Genomic DNA, 26,071 nt, shown 5'->3' with positions numbered 1-26,071 from the left:
CTCGCCAAAACTCTTGGCGAAATCCACTGAATTTCGGCGCGGTTGCCTGCAGTTTCTGGCGGGCGCTAAATTTACCGAACGCCCGACTTTAGCGCCCCAAAACTGTCCAAACTGAATTTCTAGGCCTGTATCTTTTACTGTTTCTTCTGCTATTTGCTTTGATTTTGTGTCTGACACGGGCAGCGCAGCAGTGACCATACTCACATGAACATCCACGTCTTCCTCAGTAGAGCTCACATGACTCATTGTGGGTGCTCGGGATAGTGCATCTGCTAACACTATGTGTTTGCCTGGTGTGTAGATCAGTTCAAAGTCATATCTTTGCAGCTTCATCATGAGTCGTTGAATCCTTGGAGACATCTCATTCAGATTTTTTTTAATGATGGCAACCAGTGGGCAGTGGTCTGTCTCAACTGTGAAGGTGGGAAGTCCATATATGTAGCCATGGAACTTTTCTAGTCCAACTACCAAGCCTAGACATTCCTTTTCAATCTGGGCGTATCGACACTCAGAATCAGTCATAGACCTGGAGGCATAGGCAACAGGCTTCCAATCTTCACCCTCTGCTTGTAGCAAGACCACGTCTAGGCCATCTTTTGATGCATCCGTTGACACTTTGATTCTCTTTGTTGGGTCAAAGAAGGTGAGTACAGGTGCGGTTGTCAGCACTGTTTTGAGGTTCATCCACTCTTGTTCATGTCTTTCTGTCCATGCAAACTCATTTGTTTTATGTAGCAGGTCTCGCAGACAGGCTGTCTTGGCTGACAAGTTAGGAATGAACTTTCCAATGAAGTTTATCATCCCCATGATGCGTAGCACTCCTTTTTTGTCAGTGGGTCGGGGCATTTTGAGTATGGCGTTTACTTTTTCCATATCTGGCTCTATTCCTTTACCAGATAGATTATCTCCTAGGAAAGTGACTTCCTGGACGCCAAACTGACACTTGGCTTTGTTGAACTTCAGTCCATTCCGGCGTATGCTCTGTAGCACTTTAGTCAGTCTCTCATTGTGTTCTTTCAGTGTGGAGCCCCAGATGATGATGTCATCAACATAGACCCGAACTCCTTCCAGACCATCAATTATGTGTTCCATCGCTCTATGAAAGATTTCAGATGCAGATATTATCCCGAAAGGCATTCTGAGGAAACAATACCTGCCAAATGGTGTGTTCAAGGTACAGTATTTGGTGCTCTCTTCATCCAGTTTTAGTTGCCAAAACCCTTGTGAGGCATCGAGCTTTGTGAAGTATCTGGCACCTGACATTTCACTGGTGATTTCTTCTCGCTTGGGAATCTGGTAGTGTTCACGTTTTATGTTTGCATTTAAGTCCTTTGGATCCATGCATACTCTTAGATCATTGTTCTTTTTCTTTACACTCACCATGGAGTTAACCCAGTCTGTTGGCTCTTCGACTTTCCTGATGACTCCTAGTGTGGTCATTCTGTCCAGTTCTTTCTTGAGCCGGTCACGCAGGGGTGCTGGAACTCTCAGTGGAGCATGTACCACTGGCTGAGCATCCTCCTTTAGCTGGATCTTGTAAGTGAATGGTAGAACTCTAAATCCTTTGAACGCATCCTGGAAATTACTCACTGCAGAATCCACTGAGTCATCTGGTCTGCTTATGGCACAGTTTATACAGTAGACTCTCTTGACCAGTTCTAAGTCCTCACAAGCTTTGTCACCTAGTAGTGAATCAAGTCCTTCAGCCACAACAGAAAACATGAGATGATGCACTTTGTCTTTGACTGTCTCTTTAAGTGTGCATACACCTAAGCTATCTATTTTCTGTCCATTATAGTTCTTCAGTAGTACTGACTTTTTCTGTATTTTGGGCTTTTCTTTCATATTTTTCATGTCACTCATACTGATTAAGTTTGCTTTTGCCCCAGTGTCTAGTTTCAATGTAACTAATGCTCCATTTACCTGCAGTGGCATCATCCATTTGTCCTCTTTTACTGCATTAACTTTATGTTCAGCATTGTCCATTCCTGAGGGCTGCACATTTTCTGTATCCTTTTCGATATTGTCACACGACACCATTCTTACAAAAAAGTCTCACTTAAATCAGTGTCCTCAATCACATTGACTTGTTGCCCTTTCTTTGTTTTTACTTTTGAAAAGCATTGTTTGGCAAAGTGATTCTTTCCATTACATTTTGTGCACATTTTCCCAAACACTGGGCATTACCTTGACTGGTGCTGGTAACCACAACATTTACAATTAAAAGTTCCATCCTCCGATTGCTTTGCATTTCTGTTCTGCCCACGTTTCTTCCCCCTGTAGGACACAGCACCGACAGCAGCACTATCAGTTACTACAGTCGCATTATTATTAATTTCACTGAAAGTCTTTGTGTGCTGTTGAGCTAGCTCACTGGCATGGCATATTTTCACAGCTTTCTCCAATGTTAGTTCAGTTTCTCTCAACAAACGTTCCCTGACCTTTTTATCATGAATACGAAACACAATCTGGTCACGAATCATGGATGATTTCAGTTCAGAGAAATTACATGTCTGTGCTTTCAGTTTCAGATCGGTCACAAAGCTATCAAAAGTCTCATTTTGCTGCTGTGTCCGTGAACGGAACACGTATCTCTCATAGGTCTCATTCTTTTTGGGAGAACAATGTGTATCAAACTTCTTTAGCACATCGTCCATTTTTTCTCTGTCCTCCTCTTGATCAAATACAAATGTATTAAATACTTCTATCACCTGCGGGCCTGCAACTGTGAGCAGTAATGCTATTTTCCTTGCGTCTGGCTTCGTACCGAACCCGATGGCAGCAATGTTGAGTTTGAATTGTTGTTTGAAAGTCCACCAATTGCAGTCGACATTCCCCGTGAGTTTCAAACCCTCCATGTCACGTTTCACAATATTCAGCAGATATTACCAATCCTGGTACCATGTTATGTTCATAAAAAAATAGGCTTTTTCATTATGAACAGCTAGCTTGAGCTAGTCATTTATTCAGCCATGTGGACTAGTGTACAGGCATCCATCTTGACTACTGCCTTGTGGGTAGCCCACTACTAAACATACAGCTCCACCTAGTGTACCATTCTAGAATGACATGTTACTGATCATTAGAGAAACCTTACCCAGTCTGGCCTATTTGTGACTCCAGTCCTCACACCTATGTGGTTGAGTCTGATGTGGCCTGGCAAGTCATTCTGTTCAATGGGCTTCTAGGGATGCCCACATCCTGAGAATAAATGTTAAAGAAAGCAATGGCAGACCCTCCCTCTGAGAGACCAGCCTGGTAATCTGCACCCAGTTCCCTAAAACATAACTCAAAGCAAGTGTGGACAGGACCAGGCTCAGCTTGGAAGCTCCCTCCACGACCTCACAGGCTACAAGCATTCACTATCAAAGTTTACATGTGAAAAATGGCTACTTTGGACACGGGTTGCTGGATGGAAATGGGGGGAAAAGCACAGCAGAAACATCAGCAGGATAAGCCTTAATCTGATCATCTGACAAACCTTAAAACCGTGCACTTCTTACAATATTAATGTTTCAAACGAAGGTATCCACCCATGTCATTTTTTCTATTTATTCCTGGGATGTGGGTGGCGCTGGCAAGGCCAGCATTAATTGCCCATCCCTAATTGCCCTTGAGAAGGTGGTGGTGAGCTGCCTTGTTGAACCGCTGCAGTCCATGTGTTAGGGAAGGAGTTCCAGGATTTTGACCCAGCGACGATGAAGGAACGGTGATAAACTTCCACATCAGGATGGTGTGTGACTTGGAGGGGAACTTGGAGGTGGTGGTGTTCCCATGTGCCTGCTGCACTTGTCCTTCTAGGTGGTAAAGGTCATGGGTTTTGGAGATGCTGTCGAAGCTATAATTTATTCTTGAATTATTTTTCTGGAAATTTTTCAAAGTACAGTAAATATGAAAGGACCCTATTTTGCGATAAACAGATAGGACCTATTTCTGAGTTGGCTGACCATAAAGGAGTCCCCATTGGTCGAGGCAGCAAAGGGGAAAGATTCAAAAACATCTGGTCATTGTGTGATTGTTAACAAATGAATTAGGAGCAGGAGTAGGCCACTCGGCCTCTCGAGCCTGCTCCGTCATTCAATAAGATCATGGCTGATCTGATTACTCCACATTCCCGCCTACCCCCGATAACCTTTCACCCCCTTGCTTATCAAGAATCTATCTACCTCTGCCTTAAAAATATTCAAAAACTCTGCTTCCACCACCCTCTGAGGAAGAGTTCCAAAGACTCGCGAACCTCTGAGAAAAAATTTCTCCTCATCTCTGTCTTAAATGGGTGAACCCCTGGTGTGTAGGAGACTTTATTGGTGAGTGTTTGCCTGGGTTTGCTGGGGTGTGTTTTCCTGGGTTTGTTGGGGTGTGTTTTCCTGGGTCTGTTGGGGTGTGTTTTCCTGGGTTTGTTGGGGTGTGTTTTCCTGGGTTTGTTGGGGTGTGTTTTCCTTGGTCTGTTGGGGTGTGTTTTCCTGGGTTTGTTGGGGTGTGTTTTCCTGGGTTTGCTGGGGTGTGTTTTCCTGGGTTTGTTGGGGTGTGTTTTCCGTGGTCTGTTGGGGTGTGTTTTCCTGGGTTTGTTGGGGTGTGTTTTCCTGGGTTTGTTGGGGTGTGTTTTCCTGGGTTTGTTGGGGTGTGTTTTCCTGGGTTTGCTGAGGTGTGTTTTCCTGGGTTTGTTGGGGTGTGTTTTCCTGGCTTTGTTGGGGTGTGTTTTCCTGGCTTTGTTGGGGTGTGTTTTCCTGGGTTTGTTGGGGTGTGTTTTCCTGGGTTTGTTGGGCTGTGTTTTCCTGGGATTGTTGGGTTTGTTTTCCTGGGTTTGTTGGGATGTGTTTTCCTGGGTTTGTTGGGGTCTATTCCCTTCTCCCTCATATGCTTGTCCAGCCTCCCCTTAAACGCATCTATACTATTCACTTCAACCACTCCCTGTGGTAGCGAGTTCCACATTCTCACCACTCTCTGGGTAAAGAAGTTTCTTCTTAATTCCCTAGTAGATTTCTTGATGAGTGTCTTATATTGATGGCCTCTAGTTTTGCTCTTCCCCACAAGTGGAAACACTCTCTCTGTATCCACTCTATCAAAACCTTTCATAATTTTACAGACCTCTATTAGGTCACCCCTCAGCCTTCTTTGTTTCAAGAGAAATGAGACCCAGCCTGTTCATCCTTTCCTGATAGGTATAACCTTGCATTTCTGGTATCATTCTTATAAGTCATTTTTGCACCCTCTCCAGTGCCTCTATATTCTCTTTAAAATTTGCTTCAAGAAAGTACAGTACTCAGAACCTCTGCACCTGTGAGTGGCTTCTCAATATGCAGCTGGTTCATGGTCTTGCTGTCTGACACTTAAACAGCGAAAATCTTGACCACAGAAATCTCCTGAATGTGGAACTTCAACCTCCTTCAACAGCTTCCGCTTAATTTATCCTTATGCTGGTAACAGCCATCTGGGCTGCAATTGATGTAGCATGTCTGGGTTAAACAATGGTTCAGAAATAGATGAGGACGGAAGTGACTGAAAGAAACAGGCTCGATTGGGACAGCGGTGGCGGACCTGAGCGGGAGCAGACCGAGGCCCGAGAGCGGGGATAAAAGCAGCAGCAGATCTGCATCAACAAGAGAAAATGGCAGTGTGACATCACAGGTAAGGCAGTGTGAAGTCACAGGTAAGGCAGTGTGAAGTCACAGGTAAGGCAGTGTGACGTCACAGGTAAGGCATTGTGAAGCCACAGGTAAGGCAGTGTGACGTCACAGGTAAGGCAGTGTGACGTCACAGGTAAGGCATTGTGAAGTCACAGGTAAGGCAGTGTGATGTCACAGGTAAGGCAGAGTGACGTCACAGGTAAGGCAGTGTGACGTCACAGGTAAGGCAGGAAAGTGATTGGTAGTGACTGTGGCCTAAGTTTTATGTTGACATATAACTACATTTTAAAAACTAAACTTAATTTAATTAATTTAATAAACTAAACTAGGTAAATAACTTGATTAACACTAAGCTAATTAATTAAATAAATAAAATAATGGTAGAACAGGAGATGTGTTGCTGCTGCAATATGTGGTAGTTTGTGCACATTTTTTCCAGGGTGACTACATCTGCGGTAAGTGCCTGCGGCTCGAGGAACCTCGGCTCCAAGTTGAGGAGCTGGAGTCCGAGCTGCAGACATTGCGAGACATCAGGGAGGGAGAAAGTTACCTGGAGATTTTGCTCCAGGAGGCAGCCACACCCCTTAGATTAAATACTTTAGAATTGACACGTGGTCAGGGACAGGAGGATGTGACTGCGAGTGAGGCAGGTACGGGGATCCAGGAGGTAGTATTGCAGGAGCCTCAGTCCCTGCCCTTGTCCAATAGATTCGAGGTTCTTGCAACCCTTGTGGAAAAGCACGGGAACTGCGGGGAGGACGAGCAAACTGACCACGGCACCGTGGTACAGGAAGTCACTCAAGTGGGGGGAGTAAAAAGGAAGGTGGTTGTAGTAGGCAACAGTATATAAAATCATAGAATCATAGAAAGTTACAGCACGGAAGGAGGCCATTTAGGCCCATCGTGTCCGCGCTGGCCAACAAAGAGCTATCCAGCCTAATCCCACTTCCCAGCTCTTGGTCCATAGCCCTGCAGGTTACAGCATCCCAAGTACACATCCAAGTACTTTTTAAATGCCGTTAGGATTTCTGGCTCCACCACCCTTTCAGGCAGTGAGTTCCAGACCCCCACAACCATCTGGGTGAAGAAATTTCCCCTCAAATCCCCTCTAAACCTTCCACCAATTACTTTAAAACAGTGCCCCCTGGTTTTTGACCCCGCTGCTAAGGGAAATAGGTCCTTTCTATCCACTTTATCTAGGCCTCTCATTATTTTATACACCACAATAATGTTTCCCCTCAGCCTCCTCTGTTCCAAGGAAAACAGACCCAGCCTATCCAGTCTATCCTCATAGCTAAGATTCTCTACTCCCGGCAACATCCTTGTAAATCTCCTCTGTACCCTCTCTAGTGCAATCACATCTTTCCTGTAATGTGGTGACCAGAACTGCATGCAGTACTCTAGCTGAGGCCTAACTAGTGCTTAATACAGTTGAAGCATAACCCCCCTACTCTTGTATTCTATGTCATAGCTGATAAAGGCAAACATTCCGTATGCCTTCTTAACCACCTTATCTACCTGGCCTGCTACCTTCAGGGATCTGTGGACATGCACTCCAAGGTCCCTTTGTCCCTCTATGCTACTCAGTGTCCTACCATTTAATGTGTATTCCCTTTCCTTGTTAGCCCTCCCTTAGTTAGGGGGATAGACACTGTTCTCTGCAGCCAGGAGTGTGAGTCCCGAAGGCTATGCTGCCTACCCGGTTGTTGCCAGGGTAAAAGACATCTCCTCCGGGCTGGAGAAGAACTTGGAGTGGGAGGGGGAGGATCCAATTGTCGTGGTCCACGTTGGTACCAACGACATAGGAAGGACAAAGAAAGAGGTTCTGCTGAGAGAGTTTGAGCAGCTAGGGACTAAATTTAAAAGCAGAACCACAAAGGTCATAATCTCTGGATTATTACCGGAGCCACGAGCAAATTGGCATAGGGTCAATAGGATCAGGGAGATGAATGCGTGGCTCAAAGATTGGTGTGGGAGAAGTGGGTTTTGATTCGTGGGGCATTGGTACCAGTACTGGGGGAAGAGAGAGCTGTTCCGTTGGGACGGATTACACCTGAACCATGCTGGGACCAGCGTTCTAGCAAATCGAATAACTAGGGAGGTAGGTAGGGCTTTAAAATAAATAAGTGACAGGGAGGGTTCTGGTGGAGAGAAATCTAGATTGCTAAAGAGAAAAGACAAGGAAGCAGTGCAGGAAAGGGATTGGGGTAAGGATAACCAGATTGTGTCAGGAAGGGACAGATCGTGCAAACAAAGGAGTGCACTAACAAATAGGGTCCGGGTAAGAAAAAATGGTAATAAGACAAATAGGGCCATAGTAACAAAAAATGTTAAGATGTCTAAAAATGGTAAAAAGACAAATCTAAAGGCACTGTCTCTGAATGCACGAAGCATTCGTAATAACGTAGGCGAATTAACAGCGCAAATAGATATAAATGGATACAATATAATTGCGATTATAGAGGCAAGGCTGCAGGGTGACTGTGGTAAACCACTTTTGTCGTTCACTATCGTTACACTATAGTTATCACTGTTATATTGTTACTCTATGGTTATCACTGTTCACACTGTTGTATCACTATACGAGGTCACCTCTTGTCACGCTGTTATACCTGGGCTGACCACTGCTGACTCCGCCCATGGCTCCACCTACCTGCCCAGCGCCAGAGCGGAAGATTGGGAACAGTTTAAGATAGAGCAAAGGAGGGCAAAGGGCATGATCAAGAGGGGCAAAATAGCTTACGAAAACAAGCTGGCGGAAAATATAAAAACTAACTCCAAAAGCTTTTATAAATATATCAAAAGGAAAAGACTGGTGAAAACCAAAGTTGGTCCATTGCAGTCAGATACGGGGGAATATATAATGGGAAATAAGGAAATGGCAGATCAACTAAATGCATACTTTGGGTCAGTCTTTACGAAGGAAGACACAAAAAACCTCCCTGGGATATCGGGAAAAATAGGGACATTGGCAAAGGAGGAACTGACGCAAATCAATATCTCTAAGGATATGGTGTTAAGGAAGCTAAAGGGATTGAAGGTGGACAAATCCCCAGGGCCTGATAACATGCATCCTAGGGTACTGAAGGAGGTGGCCCTAGAGATAGCGGATGCACTAAGGATGATTTTTCAGAATTCATTAGACTCGGGAACAGTGCCGATGGATTGGAGGGTAGCTAACGTTACCCCACTATTCAAAAAGGGGGGTAGGGAAAAAGCAGGTAATTACAGACCTGTAAGCCTTACATCAGTTGTGGGCAAAATGCTGGAGTCCATCATTAAGGATGAAATAGCGGAGCACTTAGCAAATGGGGACAGGATAGGACAGAGTCAACATGGATTTACAAAGGGTAAATCGTGCTTGACTAATCTATTGGAATTTTTTGAGGGAGTAACTGGTAGAATAGATGGGGGAGAGCCAGTAGATGTGGTGTACCTGGACTTCCAAAAGGCCTTCGATAAGGTCCCACATAAAAGATTAGCATGGAAAATTGAGGCTCATGGGATAAAGGGGAAAGTTTTGGCGTGGATAGGGAACTGGCTGTCAGATAGAAAACAGAGAGTTGGAATAAACGGCTCATTTTCTGAATGGCAGGCAGTAACAAGTGGGGTACCACAGGGATCTGTCCTGGGCCCCCAGCTGTTCACAATTTACATTAATGACCTGGATCAGGGAGTCGGATGCAGCATTTCCAAATTTGCAGACGACACTAAACTAGGAGGTGGGGTGGGCTCAGAGGAAGAGACCAGGAAGCTCCAGAGCGATTTGGACAGACTGGGCGATTGGGCGGATAAATGGCAGATGCACTATAATGTGGACAAGTGCGAAGTTATCCACCTTGGGTGCAGGAACGGGAGGGCAAATTATTATTTAAATGGCAATAGATTGGGAGAGGGGGAAGTACAGAGAGACCTGGGTGTTCTTGTACACCAGTCACTGAAGGCGAGCATGCAGGTGCAACAGGCGGTCAAGAAGGCAAACGGTATGCTGGCCTTCATAGCAAAAGGGTTAGAATACAGGAACAGGGATACCTTGCTGCAGCTGTACAGGGCACTGGTGAGACCACACCTCGAGTACTGTGTACAGTTTTGGTCGCCTCATCTGAGGAAGGATGTTCTTGCCATGGAGGGGGTGCAGCGGCGATTCACCAGGCTGATACCAGGAATGGCGGGAATGACCTATGAGGAGAGACTATGTAGTTTAGGGATGTACACACTGGAGTTTAGAAGATTGAGAGGGGACCTCATAGAAGTGTATAAAATTCTGACAGGTCTAGACAGACTGGATGCAGAAGGAATGTTTCCCTTGGCGGGTGAGAACAGAACTAGAGGACATAATTTAAGGATAAGGGCTAAACCATTTAGGACAGAGATGAGGGGGAATTTCTTCACTCAGAGAGTGGTGAACCTGTGGAACTCATTGCCACAGAGGGCAGTGTACGCCAGCTCATTAAATATATTTAAGAGGGAATTAGATATATTTCTACGGGCAAAAGGGGTTAAGGGTTACGGAGAGAAGGCGGGGACGGGATACTGAATTAAAGGATCAGCCATGATCTCATTAAATGGCGGAGCAGGCACGAAGGGCCGAATGGCCTACTCCTGCTCCTATCTTCTATGTATCTATGTATCTATGTATAAAGGTGGTCGACTGGCTGGTATGCCTCCTTGTTGGATCCGATCACCCACGAGGGTGGGCTCTGTTATTTAGCCAATAAAAACCTATAGTTACTTTCTTAACTCGTCGCTTTTCATTGGATGAATTGATAGGTATATCAATTTTATTGGCTAAATTTTAAAATGTCAACACTTGAGCAGTCAAACGACCAGTCAAACGACCAGCCAAGCGACCAGCCAGATGCCCAGCTACAACAGCCACAGCAGCCAGCCTGGCTGCGAGCCCTCCGACCACCGTACCTGGATCTAAACCCACAGGCAGCAAACTCAGCCCTCGACTTCGAACACTGGCTGAGCTGTTTCGAATCCTACCTGGGAGAATCCGGCGTGCCTCAGAAATCCATGCTAAGAGTTCTGACCGCCCAAGTGAGCCATAAAGTATTCGCACTCATCCGGGACCTTAAAACATACGAAGCCGCCATCAACCTGCTGAAACAACAGTACCGGAGCCCGGTAAACTCCATGTATGCCAGACACCTCCTAAGATCCCGCCCGCAACAGCCAGGAGAGTCGGTAGATGAATTTTTACGGGCGCTACAAGCACTCGGCAGGGACTGTGACTTTAAAGCGGTATCAGCGGCAGAAAATACTGAAGATAATGTCCGCGATGCCTTCGTGAAAGGCCTGCGGTCCGACTACGCACGGCAAAGACTTCTTGAAGCAAAGGACCTTGACCTGAACACAGCTGCAGCCCTCGCTCGCTCCCTAGAAGTGGCCCATCGGGACCTCAAGGCGTACTCCAGGTACAGTAATTTGCGACCCTGGGACTCGGGACCGACCCCGACCGCGATACCCCTCGCAGCGCCGCCCCTGGGACCTACCTCTGCGTCGGCGTCCCGGACCCGATCGGGACCGCCACCCCCGGTACCGGCTGCGACTTCGGACCCCCGCGATCGGGCCGCCGGCTGCTTCTTCTGCGGCCAGGCGAAACATCCTAGGGCGCGCTGCCCAGCGAGAAACGCGACGTGCTCAAACTGCCTGAAGAAAGGCCACTTTGCTAAGGCCTGCAGAGGCCAACAGAGGCCAGCAGTGCCTCATGCGAGTTGTGGGGGCGGCCATCTTCCATCAAGGCCACAGATGCCAGCATCCCCACGTGTGAGTCATGGGGGCGGCCATCTTTGATCCAGGCAACCGACACCAGCAGTGCCTCATGTGAGTTGTGGGGGCAGCCATCTTCTCCGCCATTTTGTCCAACCTCGTGGGCGCCGCCATTTTACCCTCCACGCTCGACCGCCACCTCGCCTCCGGACTCGACCACCGCCTCACCCGCAGACTACGGCAGCTCGCTGAGCCACACACTAGCCTCCGTCACACTGGACCAAGCCCGCCCGCACCACCTGTCCAAGTCCATGATGGACATCAAAGTAAACGGCCGAGCCATGACCTGCCTGTTCGACAGCGGAAGCACGGAGAGTTTCATCCACCCAGACACGGTGAGCCACTACTCCCTCACTGTCCGGCCAACGCGCAACCGGATCTCGATGGCATCGAGGTCCCACGCCACAGACATCAGCGGCTACTGTGTCGTGACCCTGTCGGTTAAGGGCACGGAGTCTAAAAATTTTAAACTCCTCGTCCTCCCCCAGCTCTGCGCTGCCGTCCTACTAGGGCTGGACTTCCAATCCCACCTCCAAAGCGTCACTCTAGCATACGGCGGACCCCTCCCCCCACTCACAGTCGACAACCAGCAGCCTTTAAACCGCCCACCGTGTAACACCTGCGGCCTATCCACCCTCAAGGTCCCGCCACCTTCCCTGTTCGCTAACCTCACCCCCGACTGCAAACCCGTCGCTACCAAGAGCAGGCGGTACAGCGCCGGGGACAGAGCCTTCATTAGCTCTGAGGTGCAGCGTCTCCTGAAGGAGGGCATCATCGAGGGGAGCAGCAGCCCCTGGCGTGCCCAGGTCGTGGTCGTTAAGACCGGCAATAAAAACCGCCTGGTCATCGACTACAGTCAGACCATAAACCGGTACACCCAGCTGGACGCATACCCCCTTCCCCGCATATCTGATATGGTCAATCAGATTGCACAATACCGAGTATTCTCTACCATCGACCTTAAGTCGGCCTACCACCAACTCCCTATCCGCCCTGAGGACCGCCAGTATACCGCCTTCGAGGCGAATGGCCGCCTCTACCACTTCCTTAGGGTTCCCTTCGGCGTCACCAACGGGGTTTCGGTCTTCCAAAGGGAGATGGACCGGATGGTTGACCAGAACGGGCTGCACGCCACGTTCCCCTATCTAGATAACGTCACCATCTGCGGCCGCGACCGGCAGGACCATGATGTTAATCTGGAGAGATTCCTCCGTACGGCCCAACGGCTGAACCTCACCTACAATAAGGAGAAATGTGTGTTTAACACCTCACGCCTTGCCATCCTCGGCTGCGTAGTAGAGGACGGAGTCATCGGCCCCGACCCCGAAAGAATGCGCCCCCTCATGGAGTTACCCCTCCCCCACTGCCCAAAGGCGCTGAAGAGAACCCTGGGGCTCTTCGCCTACTATGCCCAATGGGTGCCCAATTATGCGGACAAAGCCAGACCCCTCATGAAGTCCACATCCTTCCCCCTTACGGAGGAAGCGTGCGCTGCCTTCTCCCTCATTAAGGGAGACATTGCTAAGGCCACAATGCACGCAGTGGATGAGTCCATCCCCTTCCAAGTGGAGAGCGATGCATCCGACTTCACCCTAGCCGCTACCCTTAACCAGGAGGGGAGACCGGTGGCCTTCTTCTCAAGGACCCTACAGGGCCCTGAGATCCGACACTCGTCGGTCGAGAAGGAGGCCCAGGCGATTGTGGAGGCTGTACGACGCTGGAGGCACTACCTGGCAGGCAAACGATTTACCCTCCTCACCGACCAGCGTTCGGTCGCTTTTATGTTTAATAACAAGCTGGGGGGTAAAATCAAGAACGACAAGATCTTGAGGTGGAGAATCGAACTCTCCACCTATGATTATGATATCTTGTACCGGCCAGGTAAGCTGAACGAACCCCCTGATGCTCTATCACGAATTACATGCGCCAACGCGCAAATTGATAGACTTCAGACCCTCCACAACGACCTCTGCCACCCCGGAGTCACCAGACTTTACCACTTCATTAAGGCCCGCAACCTGCCCTACTCCATCGAGGAGGTCAGGACCATGACCAGGAACTGCCAGACCTGTGCCGAGTGCAAACCGCATTTCTTTAGGCCGGACAGAGCAAGCCTGATCAAGGCCACCCGCCCCTTCGAGCGCTTGAGCATCGATTTTAAGGGGCCCCTCCCGTCCTCTGACCGTAATGTGTACTTCCTCAACATTGTTGATGAGTACTCCCGTTTCCCCTTTGCCTTCCTCTGCCCAGACATGACCAGTACCACGGTCATTAAATGCCTGAACGACCTCTTCGCCTTGTTCGGGTTCCCAAACTATATACATAGTGACCGGGGCTCCTCCTTCATGAGCGAGGAACTCCGCCAGTTCCTACTAGCAAGAGGTATTGCTGCAAGCAGGACCACCAGCTACAACCCTCGAGGGAACGGCCAGGTGGAAAGAGAGAACGCGACTGTATGGAAGGCTGTCCTCTTAGCCTTAAAGTCTAAGGGCCTCCCAACCTCCCGCTGGCAGGAAGTCCTCCCGGCAGCGCTGCATTCCATCCGGTCACTACTTTGCACTGCCATTAACGCCACCCCCCATGAACGAATGTTTGTTTTCCCCAGGAAGTCGACTACGGGAACCACACTACCAACCTGGCTGACCTCTCCGGGGCCCGTCCTGCTGCGAAAGCACGTGAGGGCCCATAAAACGGACCCCCTGGTCGAGAGGGTGAACCTCCTGCACGCCAACCCTCAGTACGCCTATGTGGCATACCCAGACGGGCGGGAGGACACAGTCTCCTTGCGAGACCTCGCACCCTCGGGCATTCCGGAGACACCACCGTCACCCCCCCCACCCCCCCCCCGATTCCAGCTCAGGTAGACGGCATGCCGGAACCCCACGAGCCCTCGCCGACCACGCAGACACCAGCATCACCACCGGAGAATGCAACACCGCCGCTGCGACGATCGGAAAGGCTTACGAGGCCTCCGGACAGACTGACATACCAGAACTGGTAGTACACATCACCCCGCCGGACTCAAATCTAAACAAGGGGTGAATGTGGTAAACCACTTTTGTCATTCACTATTGTTACACTATAGTTATCACTGTTATATCGTTACTCTATGGTTATCACTGTTCACACTGTTGTATCACTGTACGAGGTCGCCTCTTGTCATGCTGTTATACCTGGGCTGACCACTGCTGACTCCGCCCATGGCTCCACCTACCTGCCCAGGTATAAAGGTGGTCGACTGGCTGGTATTCCTCCTTGTTGGATCCGATCACCCACGAGGGTGGGCTCTGTTATTTAGCCAATAAAAACCTATAGTTACTTTCTTAACTCGTCGCTTTTCATTGGATGAATTGATAGGTATATCAGTGACCAAGGCTGGGAGCTAAATATCCAAGGATATTCGATATTTAGGAAGGACTGGTGAAAAGGAAAAGGAGGTGGGGTGTCACTGTTAGTAAAGGATGAAATCAGAGCAATAATGAGAAAGGATATTGGCTCAGATAATCAAGATGTAGAATCAGTCTGGGTGGAGCTAATAAGCACCAAGGGGCATAAAACATTGGCGGGAGTTGTCTATAGGCCTCCAAACAGTAGTGGTAATGTAGGGGATGGCATCAAACAGTAAATTAGAGATGCATGTAACAAGGGTACTACAGTAATCATGGGTGACTTTAATCTACATATAGACTGGCCAAACCAAATTAGCAATAATATTGTGGAGGATGAATTCCTGGAGTGTGTACTGGTTTAGACCAGTACGTTGAGGTGCCAACTAGGGAACAGGCTTCCTAGATTGGGTATTGTGCAATGAGAAGGGGTTAATTAATAATCTTGTTGTGTGGGGTCCTTTAGGGAAGAGTGACCATAACATGATAGAATTCTTCATTAAGATGGAAAGTGAAGAAGTCCAATCCGAAACTAGGGTCCTAAATCTAAACAAAGGAAACTACGATGGTATGGGAGTGAGTTGGCTATGATAGATTGGGGAGCTTCATTAAAAAGCATGAAGGTGGATAGGCAATGGCTAACATTTAAGGAACGAATGAATGAATTGCAACAGTTATACATTCCTTTCTGGTGCAAAAACACAAAAGGAAAAGTAGCACAACCATGACTAACAAAAGAAATTAAGGATGGTATTAGATCCAAAGAGGAGTCATATAAAGTTGCCAGAAAAAGTAGCAAGCCTGAGTATTGGGAACAGTTTAGAGTTCAGCAAAAAAGGACCAAGAGATTGATTAAGAGGGGAAAAATAGAATATGAGTAAACTTGCGAGGATCATAAAAGTGGACTGTAAAAGCTTCTACAAGTATGTAAAAAGAAAAAGATTAGTGAAGATAAATGTAGGTCCCTTACAGTCAGAAATGTGAGAATTTATAATGGGGAACAAGGAAATGGCTGAGCAGTTAAACAAATACTTTGGTTCTGTCTTCACGGAAGAGGACACAAATAACTTTCCAGAAATGCTAGTGAACTAAGGGTCTAGTGAGAAGGAGGAATTAAAGGAAATTAGTATTCGTCAAAAAATAGTGCTGGAGAAATTAATGGGACTGAAAGCCAATAAATCCCCAGGGCCTGATAATCTGCATCCCAGAGTACTAAAAGAGGTAGCCATGGAAATAGTGGATGCATTGGTTGTCATCTTCCAAAATTCTATAGATTATGGAACAGTTCCTGCAGATTGGAGGGTGGCAAATATAACCCCACTATTTAAAAAAGGAGGGAGAGCAAAAACAGGGAACTATAGACCAGTTAGCCTAACATCAGTAGTGGGGAAAATGTTACAGTCTATTATAAAGGATGTGATAACAGGACACTTAGAAAATATCAATGGGATTAGACAAGGTTAACATGGATTTATGAAAGGGAAATCGTATTTGACAAACCTACTTCAGTTTTTTTGTGGATATAACTGGTAGAATAGATAAAGGAGAACCAGTGGAAGTAATGTATTTGGATTTTCAGAAGGCCTTTGATAAAGTCCCACATAAGAGGTTAGTGTGCAAAATTAAAGCACATGGGTTTGGGGGTAATATACTGGCATGGATTGAAAATTGGTTAACAGACTGTCACGGGGCCGTGCATTCACGGGGCCGTTATGCTAGGGTTTCGGTAGTGGACCCAAGCGCAGGAAACCTATCCAAGGACTCGAGACCGGGTAGAACTCAAAAGATGCTTCCTTGAGACTCGAGAACATAGAAACAGGGTAACACTCGAAAGGAGATTCACTTGAGACTCGAAAACACAGAGACATGGTAATGCTCGAAGGGAGATTCAGTTGAGACTCGAAAACACAGAGAAACTCGAGAACGCCAGAGACACAGCAAGAGCTGTTACTTGCAGGCAGGCGAACCCAGGACTGAGCAAAGAGGACAGGAAACAGGAAGCTTAAATACAGGCCAGAGTGGTCACGTGACATAATTAATCAAATGAGACAGGAGACAAATACATTAACAACACACAGGTGAGGCCAGAGGCACAGAGGACAAGACAAGGACAAAAACAAACAACTTTATTAACTAGCCTAATTACTCTGATGAGATCAATTACTCGAGAAACAGGTGAGGAGAGGGGCCCAGAAGGCACGGCAGCAGTGCACCGAGGCCTCAAAAACCGCCCTCAGGCGGCGAGCAGAGGGAAGTGCCGCTGAAGCCGTTACACAGACAGGAAACACAGAGCAGGAAACTACAGCACAGAGTCTCTCAACTACAGCACAGAGTCTCTCTCAACTACAGCAAAGAGTCTCTCAACTACAGCTTTTTTGGGGTGGCAGGCGGTGACTGTGTAAAGGAAAAGCCATATTTCAGAAAAATACACCACCCTATGAATAGAATTCTGACCTTATTAAAACATGACATACTGGGTTTAAAAATCTAAAAAGCCTCAACGACACAAGCTGTGAATACAGGCTTCTGAGATAAGATGAAGTGTTAACACAAAAGTTGTAAACACCACACAAGCTTTTGAAATGGGAATTGATTGTTAATACTGAGACAAAGGCCCTATTAAAGAAGCAAAGGCTTGCTTCCAAGAGTCTGCAATTTGGAACCAACACAATAGCTATACCCAGTTTAAAGTGTTAAAAACTAACACTTCGAACAGAAACACAGAACATTAAAGAACCATGTGCCTTTGCTAAATATGGCATCAAATGAAACAGGAAACATAAGTTTGTAATACAACCAATTGAGGTAGCTAAGGAATGCATGGAACACCCTGGTTGAAGTGTTTTTAATTTACATTTTGTAAAAGATACCTACAGAACACTTTGAAAATATTACATCAATAGATGACACCAAGCAATCACATCGTTTTTGTATTGAAAATGAAAGAGTTAGGAGACACAACGTCTGCTTATAACCAGTTAAGCCAATATTAAGAATTGAATTGAAACCCTTCGTAAGAATGGCATCAAAGAGATAAATCTGTAATAACCATTTTATATGATAAGTTTTGAAACACCTATACAACAGACAGGATTCTGAAAGTTAACAGCTGAATTGACAATAAGAGTAGAAAGATGTCAGCAGAGGATGATTAGAGATAATTAGCTTACATCAGCAGAAAACTTCAAAGGATAAACCACTAAAAAAGAATATAAACTATGGAACTTTCAGATAGAAAGTCAGAAGTCGCTGGAAGGGGCAAGCGATTCTCAACTTCAGAGGCAGACTCTGTAAGTTTTTAACTCTTTGAGTCTCGGGGATCAAGAGGTACTCTTATTTGAATTTAGTGGATATTCTGGATTAAAAATAAGAAGAAATGTAAACATGTACTAAGTTAAGATTTGAGAATAAGGATCTCTGAGAATAAGAAATGTAAGCTATTTGTATTTAGAACTGTTAAAGTTGCGATTGACTCACAGTCTGTTAACTGCAAGCCGGTTCTTTAATAAATCTATATATTTTTAGAATTGTCTCAAATAGTATTTCTGTATCAAACTCACAAACTCAATTTCTGTACACTCTTTTGTGAGGAGTTGCAGAATTCTGGGTGGGTTTTCCAGACCCTCATAATATCCGGAAGGTTACAGTCTAGTAAAACTTATTAAAAGTGCTATCTGGAAGACGGTAACATCTTCAAGTCATTCCTTTCCTTTAGAGAGAGATAGCCTGGACCTTGAGACCCAATTAAGCATCTTATAGAATTCAGCTATCTCTAACTTTAGTTGAAGGTGAACGTCTGGGGAATATGCCTGATCTGGGGTAGCTCAAAAAGGGCTAGGACTAGTAATTATCCCTTCAACTAGTGGGGTACCGCAGGGATCAGTGCTTGGGCCCCAGCTATTCACAATATATATCAATGATTTAGATCAGGGAACCAAATGTAATATTTCCAAGTTTGCTGACGACGGGAAACTAGGTGGGATTGTGAGTTGTGAGGAGGATGCAAAGAGGCTTCAAGGCGATTTATACAAGTTGAGTGAGTGGGCAAATACATGGCAGATGCAGTATAACGTAGATAAATGTGAAGTTATCCACTTCAGTAGGAAAAACAGAATTGGCAGAGTATTATTTAAGTGGTGAGAGATTGGGAAATGTTGATGTACAAAGGGGCCTGGGTGTTCTTGTACACCATTTACTGAAAGCAAACATGCAGGTTCAGCAAGCAGTTAGGAAGGCAAATGGTATGTTGGCCTTCACTGCAAGAGGATTTGAGTACAGGAGCAAGGATGTCTTACTACAGTTATACAGGGCCTTGGTGAGACCACACGTGGAGTACTGTGGGCAGTTTTGGTCTCCTTACCTAAGAAAGGATGTACTTGCTATAGAAGGAGTGCAGCGAAGGTTCACCAGACTGATTCCTGGGATGGCAGGACTGTCGTATGAGGAGAGATTGGGTCGACTAGGCCTGTATTCACTAGAGTTTAGAAGAATGAGAGGGGATCTCATTGAAACGTACAGAAGTCTGACAGGGCTAGACAGACTGGATGCAGGGATGATGTTTCCCCTGGCTGGGGGGTCTAGACCGAGGGGTCACAGTCTCAGGATATGGGGTGGGACATTTAGGACTGAGATGAGGAGATGAGAAGAAATTTCTTCACTCAGAGGGTGGTGAACCTGTGGAATTCTCTACCACAGAAGGCTGTGGAGGCCAAGTCACTGAATATATTTAAGAAGGAGATAGATAGATTTCTAGACACAAAAGACATCAAGGGGTATGGGGAGAGAGCGGGAATATGGTATTGAGGTAGAGGATCAGCCATGATCATAGAGAATGGCGGAGCAGGCTCGAAGGGCCGAATGGCCTACTCCTGCTCCTATTTTTCTATGTTTCTATATCCAACACCTGGAATCATAGAATAGTTCAGCACAGAACAAGGCCATTCAGCCCTTCGAGTCTATGCCAGCTCTTTTGAAGAGCAATCCAGTTAGTCCCACTCCCCCGCTCTTCCCCCATATCCCTGCAATTTTTTCTCCTCCGAGTATTTATCCAATTCCCTTTTGAAAGCCACGATTGAGTCTGTATTCATCGCCCTATCAGGCAGTGCATTCCAAATCCTAACCACTCGTTGTGTAAAAAAGTTTTTCCTCATGTCGCCTCTGGTTCTTTTGCCAATCACCTCAAATCTGGGCCCTCTGGTTATTGACCCTTCAGCCGTTGGAAACTGTTTCTTTTTATTTACTCTATCGAAATCCATTTAAATGATTTTGACCACCTCTATCAAATCTCCTCTGAACCTTCTCTGCTCCAAGGAGAACAACCCCAGCTTTTCCAGTCTCCCCATATAACTGTAACCCCCTCATCCCTGGAACCATTCTAGTAAACATGAAATCAGATACACCAACCCTCTTAACTGGGCTACCCTCACTTAACCCCCCTAAACCACCTGTTGAGCTGATCAAAGCACTTCACCAAGAGTAGACAAGCTAGCCCTGATGCTGACCATGATCCATTGATCTTTCCAGTGCCTTTCACTGCTCTTGCAATGTCTTCTTGCCTGTTGTTGGGCGTATTTGAGCTGCCTTCAGGGTTGGTCCTCACCCAGGAATCTGGATACCAGAAAGATCCTGACAATCACGCCCTTGTAGGTGGGGGAAATGGGACCAGTCTGGATCTCCAGACCTGAGTACTTGAAAACACTACTGGCGCACTGGGCATATTGGTCTCTTTATAAAGGAGGCTGATTGCGAATGTTAAAAACACTGACGCCGTTTGCACTGGCTAACCTCCCAAATAACTTGCTAGTGCTGCTTTCCCATTCCCCTTCATTTAGCAGGTGCCCAAGTTGCATGTTGGGACATCTTCGGGACATCTTCAGAGAGCATTTTCACTCTTTATTCCAATCTTGCTCAGAACCCATTCCTGACCTCTTTCTCAATCACAATGAGTTGAATTTTGTCAATCGAGACGAGTTGGAGGCAGGACTGCTGCTTGTCGGGTCAATGTCCCGCCTCCATCATCTTCTGGCCAACCAGAGGGATTTTCCCCTGATTGACCTTGTTAAGCCCGCCCTGCGGGCTCAGCAGGCCAATTAGGGGGAAGTCACTGACAGAGCACGTCAACGTCTGACGTGCTATCTGTCAAGACTTCTTGAAAGAAGAAATGTCAGTGTTTCACAGCTCTGTGAATCTGTCAAACACTGACATTCTGTATAGTTTGATGAGACTTTGTGTTCAGGACTCATCAAACCTTTCAACTTTGTAGAAAGCAGATGACTGTTGGGTCAGAGGATCCAACAGCAAGTCTGTGAAATCGACAAGGAAAATGTCGGGTCTCCCGATCCAGGGCGGATAAAGGCTGTCGGCAGAAAACAAGGTAACTGAACATTTTTTAACACTTAGCACTCACCTTACATACTTACCACTCCACACTTGCACCCATCACTCACCTCTACATCGCACTTCCAGGCCCCTCCGACCCCCGCAGACCTCCTTCACGTCTCCTCCAGCCCGGTGGGCTTCTCCGAGGTCGGGAAGCCTTCACCTGAGAAGTTAAAATGACACTAATCCTTTTTTCTGCCTGTTAACGACCTACTAAAAGGCAGTTAAAAGGATTTAATCCCTTTCCCGCCTCCAGGAGATGGGACCCGAAGCAGCACATCTTCCCGCCTCCTGGCAAAAGGTCACGGAGGCGGGATGGAGGCGGGTTTGCCGTCCGCCTCCACTTTCTGCTATTTTACCGGCAGTCCCGCCTCCATGCCTGCCTCCTCGGGGCTGAGAAAATCTATCCCGAGTTACATCGAGTATACAGCAGAGAAACATAGAAACATAGAAGATTGGAGCAGGAGTAGGCCATTCGGCCCCTCGAGCCTGCTCTGCCATTCAATGAGATCATGGCTGATCATCCAAATTCAGTACCCTGTCCCTGCTTTCTCCCCATGCCCCTTGATCCCTTTAGCCTTAAGAAATATATCCAACTCCTTCTTGAATATATTTAATGAATTGGCCTCCACTGCCTTCTGTGGTAGAGAATTCCACAGGTTCGCCACTCTCTGGGTGAAGAAATTCCTCTTAATTTCTGTCCTAAATGGCTTACCCCTTATCCTTAGACTGTGACCCCTGGTTCTGGACTCCCCCGCCATCGGGAACATCCTTCCTGCATCTAGTCTGTCCTGTCCTGTCAGAGTTTTATAATTTTATAAGAAACAGGACCATCGGCCCATCTGGTCTACACTGGCGTTTATGCTCCACACGAGTCTCCTCCCACCCAGCTCCATCTAACCCCATCAACATAACCATCTATTCCTTTCTCTGTCATGTGTTTATCTAGCTTCCTCTTAAATGCATCTATGCTATTCACCTCAACTACTCCTTGTGGTAGCGGGGTTACCCTTGTTTGCCACCCCAGCTTCCAGTTGCCCTTCTCCTGACGCCTTCCCTTGCCACCACAGCACACACACACACACACACACACAAAACACCTGTTTATTCTCCTTCACCCACACCATTGCCCAGGGCCAAAAACAATCCTTCCGTTTCAGACAGCAACTTACTTACACTTCCTCTAATCTAATGCATGAGATTTTCTGCCTGCGATGCAGTTTCCTCTTTTGCTTTGGATCCTGACCATTGATCGAGTGACAACTTAAGATTAAGTAACAGTTTTCTATTAAGCATTTTTGCAGACCGTTCACTTCCTCTCTGTGCTTGGAGTATCTTACACTTTATTTATTTATTCATTCCCGAGATGTAGGCGTCGCTGGCAAGGCCGGCATTTATTGCCCATCCCCTAGTTGCCCTTGAGAAGGAGGTGGTGAGCCCCCTTCTTGAACCGCTGCAGTCCGTGTGGTGAATGTGCTCCCACAGTGCTGTTAGGGAGGGAGTTCCAGGATTTTGACCCCAGCGACGATGAAGGATCCGTTGTTCCTTCTCTCCCTTCTCTTCCCCCACCTCCCCAACCTTACAACAATTCTTTGGCCGCAAAATTCGGCTACACCCCATTTGGGGGCGGCAACCGAGTTAAGGACGGACATTTAGCGCCCGGCACAGGAGTACCACCCCGGCCGCTAAATTCGGCTTACCACCCCACTCAGGAAGTGGAGCGCAATCTCGGGCGCTCCACTTCCTGGTGGGGCGGTAACCGAAGCGATGTTGGGGCGCGATCCTCAGCGCTCCCCTTGGGCAGATTTAACCCAGTACTGAATGGCACACAACACACATCTATTGCCTAATTTGGTAACCCTAACCCTAGATGATTCTGTGACTCTTCTACTCTTCATCGGTATCATTGCGACTAGTCTTGGTTGGTTGTCTTCCTTGAAAGAGTCCTGGCAGACATGAATGTGAGAAGGTTGTGGGTTCAAGTCCCACTCCAGGGACTTGAGTACATAAAGCTAGGCTGACACTCCCAGTGCAGGGCTGAGGGAGTGCTGCACTGTCGGAGGTGCCATCTTTCGGATGAGACATTAAACCGAGGCCCCGTCTACTCTCTCAGGTGGACGTAAAGGATCCCATGGCACTATTTCGAAGAAGAGCAGGGGAGTTCTCCCCGGTGTCCTGGGCCAATATTTATCCCTCAATCCAGATAACAAAAGCAGATTGTCTGGTCATTATCACATTGCTGTTTGTGGGAGCTTGCTGTGCGCAAATTGGCTGCTGTGATTCCCACATTACAACAGCGACTATACTCCAAAAATACTTAATTGGCTGTAAAGTGCTTTGAGACATCCGGTAGTCATGAAAGGCGCTATAGAAATGCAAGTCTTTCTTTCTTTTCATTGTCTCAGAATGAATGCTTCGAGTGAAGTACGAACATAGGAAAGTGCACGACTGGAAAAGAGAGGAGTCGATCTCGCCAATTCTCCCTTAAATTTTTCCATATTATCTGCCTCCGTAGGCAATCTATTCCACATATCCACCACACTCTGCGTACATTAGTTAGCCCTTAAATTCCTGGAAGGCAGGTTCACAGTGCAACCTCCCTCCCCCTAAATGGAATGGTCTATTTGTACATTGAAAGCTTTCCCAGAGAATTTGGTCATCAGTATATATTTAGTTGGGGAGCATAACAATCTGGTGATGCAGCAGCACTTAAAGGGCTGCAGCTCACCATTAAAGGGGAGGTGGTCCAATAGTGGGAGAATGGACTAATTGTTCCCAGGGGCCTCCAGGAAAAGCACACATGCATTCTGTATGGAGGGGAGGCCATCGTCTGACTCACTGTGGTCACCTCATACCTGGTTCTGAATTCAGGAGGAAGTCAAAGGTAAGTTGTACTCCTCACACTTGGCACCTTTCTGTGTGGGGTCAATCAAACATGGCACAAACTATGTTAAAGGCGTTATATAAATGCAAGTTGTTGTTGATGTTGTTGAAGCGGCCAAGATATTTAAACCTTTGCTCTTTCATGCACTCTTTCATTGTGCCAAACTTAGATGACACTCTTTTCCTGCGGACGAAGATTTATATTTTATTCATTCACAAGATGTGGACATTGTCGGCAAGGCCAGCATTTATTGTCCATCTCTAACTGCCCTCGGTAAGGTGGTAGGGAGCTGTCTTCTTGAGTACAACTGAGTGGCTTTCCTTCCCTAAAGGACAGGGCTTGATGGCCGGCGTGGACACGATGGGCCAAAGGGCCTCTTTCTGTGCTGTATAACTCTATGGCCTAGAAATTCGGTATAGCCGCGTTTGGGGCGCTAGTCCTGGCGATGTGCAAAGTTTAGCGCCAGGCGCAATTTAGCGCCACCTAGCGCGATATTGGGTTGCAGCGCCCCTAAAGGTGATTGCAGTGCTAAATCAGGCGCTGCACGCTACTCTTAAGGTGCTAACCCGGCGGCGCAACCCAATTTCGCGGCGGCGGGGCGCAGCGAGGATGCTGTCAATAATCACTTTCCCTGAGACACAGTGGCGCCGGCCAGCTCTTAAAGGGGCAGGTCAATTGGCATCACCAGACACACTCACTGCCTTGTAGGCCTTCAAAGCAGTGGGAGCCTACCTGTGGCGCACCAGCCTAGCAAGACACGGAAAGGGTGAGGCAGAGGGCGGAATGCCTCACTGATGGGGCATTGGATGCTTTGGTTGGTGCAGTGGAATCAAGGCCAAGGAAGATGGTCGGAATGTGATTTATGTTTTGGACAGTCTCCCGGGTGTGAGATGCAGTTATGTGTCAGTGTATTAGTTTTGCTTTCTGTTGCCATAGCTTTCTCATGTTTGAAGGAACCACATTTGAAACACTTTCTTCATTTACAATGGCCATGCCTGCTACTTACATGCATCTTGCCCTTCATAGGCTTGGGGGTATCAGACCGGTTCCATTCCTGTTCTTGGAATGGCAGCAAGCATTCCATGAGAGGGGCCTAGAAGCTACTTCTGATCAGCCTCTGAAGCGCAGCCTGAGAAGAGCCGCTCGCGTAGAAGTTCAGGCCAGCAGCCATCTTCTCAGCTGCCGGCAGAGATGTCCTGCACCTTATCTGAGGCTGCAGATCTGGCTGAAGCAGCTGGAACAGCTCAGTCACCACCTCCTTTCTAAATCGCAGCCTTCTGACACACTGCTCCTCCAGCATGTTCATGTAGGAAAACTGCTGTCGGATAACCCTGCCAGCGTAAGGTCTGCTGTGGCGACATCTGTTGGCCCTCCTCCGTCTGGCCATGCCCGCCCCCCTCTCCCAGCGTCTCAGTGCCCTTTCCAGATGATTCAGCAGCAGGACGTTCCCCTCCAATGCAGCCCCCATAATAAGTGCCCACAGGAAGGTTCCCCGTTTTCAAGGCTCACCAACAGCAAGGTGATGGTCAGAAGGCTGAAGATCATCTGCCTGCGCTGGCTCAGTGGTCAAATGGCTCTCAGTGTGCAGCTCAGCAACTCTTTGTAGCTCTCGAGGAAGTTGTGATTCAAAAATGGCTGCCACTTTTAAACCACACCAGTCCCCTTTAAATAACGCTCCTCCAGCCTGAGAGCGACTTGGTAAGGCCCTGGTAAGCTGTCACTATTAGCGCCAGGTGCTACGGAGGGGGCGCCACTGAATTTCCGGTCCGGGGCGCCCAAAAGGCGTTGCACACTCAAATGACGTCATAATCAGCCTGCGCCCATGAGCGGGCGCTAAGATTTAACGCCGGTGCTAAATGCATGCTCAATATGGGGCGAGGCGCTAGACGCCTTGCGCCCGCCCGGAAATTGGCTAGCGCCCCACTTCTCGGCCTCTTTCGGCGTTAATCGGTGGCGCTAACAACCGAATTTCTCCCCCTATGACTCTATGCTAGGGTCTGGAGTCACATATAGGCCAGACC

The sequence above is a fragment of the Somniosus microcephalus genome, chromosome 2, assembly GCF_052327205.1.
Source record: "Somniosus microcephalus isolate GS21.2 chromosome 2, FLI_Smic_1.0, whole genome shotgun sequence".
Classification (NCBI taxonomy): domain Eukaryota; kingdom Metazoa; phylum Chordata; class Chondrichthyes; order Squaliformes; family Somniosidae; genus Somniosus; species Somniosus microcephalus.
The sequence above is the reverse complement of the archived record's forward strand: the minus strand, read 5'-3'. Positions refer to the sequence as shown.